This window comes from Bubalus kerabau, chromosome 4 (genome assembly GCF_029407905.1).
Source record: "Bubalus kerabau isolate K-KA32 ecotype Philippines breed swamp buffalo chromosome 4, PCC_UOA_SB_1v2, whole genome shotgun sequence".
NCBI lineage: Eukaryota > Metazoa > Chordata > Mammalia > Artiodactyla > Bovidae > Bubalus > Bubalus kerabau.
Window position 1 is genome coordinate 104,276,858 of NC_073627.1, and position 6,779 is coordinate 104,283,636.

Sequence of the window (6,779 nt, forward strand, 5' to 3'; positions counted from 1 at the left end):
TTTCCCAGCAAAAGGGTCTTTTCCAATGAGTCGGCTCTTTGCATCAGGTGGCAAAAGTATTAGAGCTTCAGCATCAGTCTTCCCAGTGATTATTCAGGGTTGATTTCATTTAGGATTGACTGGTTTGATCTCCTTGCTGCCCAAGGGACTCTCAAGAGTCTTCTCCAACACCACAGTTGGAAAGCATCAATTCTTTGGCACTCAGCCTTCTTTATGGTCCAACTCTCACATCCATATATGACTACTGGAAAAACCATAGCTTTGACTATAAGGGCCTTTTGTTGGCAAAGCGATGTCTCTGCTTTTTAATACACTATCTAGGTTTGTCATAGCTTTTCTTCTAAGGAGCAAACGTCTTTTAATTTCATGACTACAGTCACTGTCTGCAGTGATTTGGGAGCCCAAGAAAATGAAATCTGACACTGTTTCCACTTTTCCCCCGCATGTTTTCATGAAGTAATAGGACTAAATGCCATGATCTTAATTTTTTGAATGTTGAGTTTTAAGCCAGCTTTTCACTCTCCACTTTCATCAAGAGGCTCTTTAGTTCCTCTTCACTTTCTCCTTTAAAGTGGTATCATGTGCATGTCTGAGGTTATTTATATTTCTCCTGGCAATCTTGAGTCCAGCTTGTGAGTCATCCAGCCCAGCATTTTGTATGATGCACTCTGCATATAAGTTAAATAAGCAGGGTGACATACTTCTTTCCCGATTTTGAACCAGTCCATTGTTTCATGTCTAGTTCTTACTGTTGCTTCTTGTCCTGCATACAGATTTATCAGGAGGCAGGTAATGTGGTCTGGTATTCCCATCTCCTTAAGAATATTCTGAAGTTTGTTGTGATCCAGTCAAATGCTTTAGCATAGTCAATAAAGCAGATGTTATTTTTTTTGAATTCCCTTGCTTTTTCTATGATCCAGTGTATATGTATATGTAATGCTACTGTCATCCATTAAGTGCACAGTAATGAAAATGTAAATCTAACTTCTTTATGCATTGGTAAATGAAAAATTCATGTGACTCACTTTGCTGCTAAGTCACTTCAGTCGTGTCCGACTCTGTGCGACCCCTGAGACAGCAGCCCACCAGGCCTCCCCGTCCCTGGGATTCTCCAGGCAAGAACACTGGAGTGGGTTGCCATTTCCTTCTCCAATGCATGAAAGTGAAAAGTGAAAGTGAAGTCGTTCAGTCGTGTCCGACCCTCAGCGACCCCATGGACTGCAGCCTTCCAGGCTCCTCCATCCATGGCATTTTCCAGGCAAGAGTACTGGAGTGGGGTGCCATTGCCTTCTCCGATGCAGTGGCTTAAAAGAACCCAAATATATTACCTTACAGTTCTGGAGGTCACCTGTAGCTGATTCATGTTCATGTATGGCAAAAACCACCACAATATTGTAAAGTAATTAGCCTCCAATTAAATTAAATAATTTTTTTTTTAAAAAAGAGAAAATAAAGACCAAAATGGCTTAGCTGGGCTGTTCTCCTTCTGGAGGCCATAGGGGAGAATCCATACCCTACCTTTTCTAGCTGCGAGAGGCTGTGTGCATTCCTTGGTTGTAGCGCTGTGTCACTGCAGCCTGTCCTTCTGTCATCACTTCTTTGATTCTCCCACCTCTCACTTTCCCTTAGAAGAACCCTCATGTTTACATTAGGCCCATCCAGATAATCCTGGATAATCTCCCATCTTAAAATCCTTATTTTAAGCAATCAGCAAACTCCTTTTTGCCAAGTAAGGTAATATATTCGCAGGTTCTGACATTAGGGTGTGGACATTGTTGGGGGCTATTATTTTGCGTAACATGCACATTTACTTTCAGATCCCACCTTGGCCACTATGTGTGACCTTTGGTAAATTATATCCTTTCTCTGGGCTTCAGTTTCCTCATCAATAAAGTGGGTTAATAACCAATCACTGTATGGTTTTTTTGTCTTGTTTTAATTGGTTGGTTTTTGAGGATTAAATAAGAAAATGCTTAAGCCCATGGCATACTGTCTACCTGCTATGTGTTATACTTAAGAGGAGAAAATTTGGGGCTTTAGTTTAAAAACCAATCTGGAGCCTGTCTGCAGTCATCTACACCTTAGCATCATGTGTAAACAGTGATGATATTCAGGATGATGACTCAGGTGCTGCAAAATCCTAATCTTCAAAAGCTTTAATTGTTTGAGATATTCTCCTTATTAAGGTAGTAAATTGGAGAGTACCGTCTCAGAAAAAATTTTAATTATAAGAATTGGGGAAGGGACCTCCCTTTAATGGTGAGTTAAACAGAAAATTCTATTTGCCAGAGTCTCTTCCCTTCTCCCCTTGGTATTTGTGGTCCTTGAGGCTGCCTGGGTGGGTGCCTGTGCATTGGTGCTGAGGTTATGCAGCAGGAAAGGTACTGAATCTGGTGAGAGGGGCTCTGTCACACTGGAAGGAAAATGAGCCCTGTTTTCAGGAGAAGCATCTGTAATACACCTTTGTGGGCTACTCATTTGGAGTTTCCTAACGAAAGGGCATCTAGTTCCACATCAAACAGGAAAATCAACTATTCTGCCCAAGAGTGTAGGTGAAATGTGAGACAGCCCCAAATAGAAAAGAGAAGTCTCCATCAACACAAACACTTCCTTCATCTTTTCAGAGAGGACTAATCATCCAATAAAACAGATGAAGTGATTAATATTGAACCAGAAGGATAGCAAAGGCCTGGACATGGACCAGTGGACATCACAAAAGCTTAGAAGGATGATGAAAACAGATACAAGTTCCTCTTTTCTAGTCTCATGGGAATAGGTGTCCAGTGCACTGAGAAAGGTAGTTAGAGTTAATGTTAATCATATGTGGGTGAAAATTTGCAGTGGTATCAGCATAATTATAGGTTACATTTGCAAAGTACTTTGGTATCTATAAAGAGTTTCCTTATGTTTATTTCATGCAATCCTTAGGGTAACCCTGGAAATTGGCCAAAGCAGATTTTACTATCTCTGCTTTTACAGATGCAGAAACAGAGGCACCAAGAGATGAAATGATTTCCTTAAGATCAGACAGCAGAGTAGTGGCAGAGCCAGAATGTCAACCTATATTGATCTCCACTGGCTGTCTTGTTCTGCTCTTGTCTGCCTCACTGGAAGGCTGTCCATCTGTTCACTTCATAGTGGAGTGGTAGCAGACTTCTTTTCTTTCTCTCTTGCCTCTGCCCCTCACTGCACCTCACCTTTATGCTAGTCCCTAGTTCCCAAAATACTCTTATCATTTTGCTTCTAAAAGGGTAGCAAAGTAGCAACACTGGCATTGTCAGGAAGCCTGTTAGAAACGCAGAATCTCCCCCACCCTAGACCTCCAGACTCAGATCCTAGGTGTTTCCTACATACAATCAAGTTCAGGAAGCCCTACCCTATCACTTCTGTGTACCTGGTAATGCAAAATGATTCCTTCTCTTCCCTTTTTTTTCCTGTCCCAAACACCACGAGGGTTGTAACGATGGAATTTCACTGATATCCTCTTTCCTTCTGGAACTTCCGCCTGTACCAGTTGATGGCTTTATGGTCTCAAAAGAACTTCATAGGCTCGTTCATGCCCCACATTTTGTTCTGTTAAGCCCTTCCACCTTGGAGTCCTGGCTCACTCTAGCAAGAAGTTCATTCAAGGAAGTTTTATCACAGAATGCTCAAAGGGCTCTCAGTAAGATGTACTCCCTAAGAGGTGAGAGTGGACTCCATTATTTGCTTGAAGAAAGATCAAGATAAGGCCTGGGCCCCACAAACCTCTCTTGGGTAATCAAAGAGAACTAATTCTAGTTTTTTCTTTCCTCTTCCTTAGCAGAAACAACAAAGATACTTGGCAGTAAGGGAAGGGGTGAGGTATTGGTGGCAGGAGGTGGGGAGGGTATGTGTGATTAACCTGCAAGCCAGGAAGAGATAATCAGTCAATTAGGGGTTGGTTTTGCCAGACAGAACAGAGAGAAGATAAATAACTTGAACAAATTAGTCTCTTTCACACTTTCTCCTCCCCACTCCTCCAAAGTTTCAGAAACTTCTTTTTTTTTTTTAAGAGCACAAACAATAGTCAGATCCTCTCAGGGTCACAGGTTAGGGGCATTACAGGTTTAAAAATAAACAATTTTTTTTTAAGCCAATACAGAAAGGGCACTGAAGTTCATCTGATAAAACAGAAACAAGCAAAATACCAAGATATAGGTTTTAGGCTCAGCAAGTAGAGTTATAAAAGATTCAAAAGGGCCAGATGCTGTTCCTAGGGAGGGTCCTGGCCAGTGGAAGGGGGCGTTTCCCTCTGTTCATGTCAGCAGGAAACCCAGCTAAGCCACCAGTGGGCCCAGGGCACCGCTTGCACTCTGGAGAAAACCAGCCATAATCTATGGATAGAGCAGTTGGAAAAAATGTGATATTTGTTGAATTTTATCTCTATAGTCAGGATGGTGTCTCTGGAAGGAAGAACTGGGGTTGACGTAACCAGAATGCATGAGTGTCAACTGGAAGTCTATTTATGGTTTCCTGAAAGGCCGATAAAGCTGAAAAACCCACCCAGTATACACACAGTCAGAAGGACGGATGCAGGTAGCTTGCCTGGGTTTCTGCAAGAGGAGCAAGGGTCGTTCAGTCTGACCCAAGTGGCTTTTTGTTAGGTCTCAGCAAGACGGACTGCAGAGGTTTCTCTTTAGTTTTTACAAAAGTTGAATTTAATCTCTCCTGTTGGGTCCACATATGTCTGAACCTGGACAAAAAGAGCTCGAAGGTGCATGAAGGAAGGTGCTGGGATGTAGGATGGCAGTGTTTTCTAGAACAGGGATCTAATTTTAAGAAGAAAGTGTTTTTCTATACATCAGAACCGATTTGTAGGTTTGACTGAGTCTCAACTCCTGGAAATTCCCACCTACTTTACAGAGGATTCCACTTCAAATTAAGAGTCAGGGACTTTCCTGGCAGTCCAGTGATTAAGACTCTGCCTTCCAACCTAGGGGGTGTGGGTTCAATCCCTGGCCAGGAAACTAAGATCCCACAGCCATGTGGCATGGCCAAAAGATTAAAAAAGAAAAAAAAAGTGTTGCTACTGATATTGACCACTCTGTGGAGGAATGCTCTGTTTCCCACAGCTGGGGGCTTTATCCTAGCCCACTCACTCTCTGCTCTTCCCTCCCTTCCTTCCCATGGGACACTCAGAGAGTAAATACAGTGGCATAGCCCCAGCTTGGTCCAAATCTAAGAGGGTGGAACAGGGCTGTAACTGCAGATCAGTTTCATGCTCCCGTGTGTTCAGAGCACACACTGCTTGGGTGTGGTGAGGAGTAGAATGGGGAAGCACTAGACAGGACTCATCTGTCACCTGCAAAGAAAAGAAAGAGGCCCGGCTACACTGGCTACATCTGATCTACGCTAGCACTATAAACTTTACCCTCAAGTGAGAGCTAAGAATTCAGTGTATAATCTGATTCTTACTCAGGGAAATATTTATCTTTGGCAAGTGTGTCCTTGAAGGCTTAAAGATAAGGGTTCGAAGGTTCCAAACTGGCAGCTGGCAGGCAGGATCGTTTACAGACCTGTTTTGTTTTGGTGTGCACAATGATCTTCTCTTTTTAAAATTAGTTCTTGACATTAGCAGAGCAGAAGCTTTCACATAAATATCTGAATTTCTGCCATTTCTTGAAAGATTAGAAGACCTGGTTATGCCGGGCTTCCCAATTCCACAGAGCAGTAGTCACAGATTTAGGTGGGGCTTGGGGGTCACAGTTCACCCCAGTTCTTACCACTCCCTGCAACCGTAATCTGAACTGTTTTAGCCTTACTTTATCTGCCCATATCAGAAAATAGTTTATAAATGCTCTGTCGTCCCAAATTAGTCAAAACCACCCTGTGAGCACAACAGCACAAGACCTTGTGGGTTTTTATCTCTGTATCTCTCGACTTGGCCTCCCGATCTTACAGGAGTCCCTTAAAAATTAGCTTTACCTCTGACCAGGGTATTTGGGTAACTCATTATGTTAAGTGAAATTAGAACCGTGGAGGAATCTTGGAGGACATGGTTTTAAAAATGAGGCTATGAAATAAGGTCCTTTCTTTGCTTTCTTTGAAGAATGAACATCTCTGACACAGGTCTGTCTGATTATCTTAGAAATAAATTAATAACCCTTGGGTGAGAAATCCTAGTTTGGGTTGCTTGAAAATAAGAGGCTATCTTATTTTATTATTATCATCACAATTTATAACAATAGCATTGGTGTAGAAAATCATTGTACTGTAACTTTGAACTTGGACAGGCATCTGTTTCTGGAGCTAAGAATTATTTTCAAATTCCACTTACTATCTGGTCAGCTGTGTATAATTTATAGTGAATATAACTTTATTATTACTGAAGTAAAATTCATATTGTATAAAATTAACCATTTTTAAAGTGTACAATTTAATGGCATGTAGTACATTCACATGGAGAAGGCAATGGCACCCCACTCCAGTACTCTTGCCTGGAAAATCCCATGGATGGAGGAGCCTGGTAGGCTGCAGTCCATGGGGTCTCAAAGAGTTGGACACAACTGAGCGACTTCACTTTCACTTTTCACTTTGATGCATCGGAGAAGGAAATGGCACCCCACTCCAGTGTTCTTGCCTGGAGAATCCCAGGGACGGGGGAGCCTGGTGAGCTGCCGTCTATGGAGTCGCACAGAGTCGGACACGACTGAAGTGACTTAGCAGCAGCAGCAGCAACAGTACATTCACAATATTGTACGAGCTGCCATCCCTGTCTAGTTCCAACACATTTTCATCACCCCCAAAGGAAACTTTGT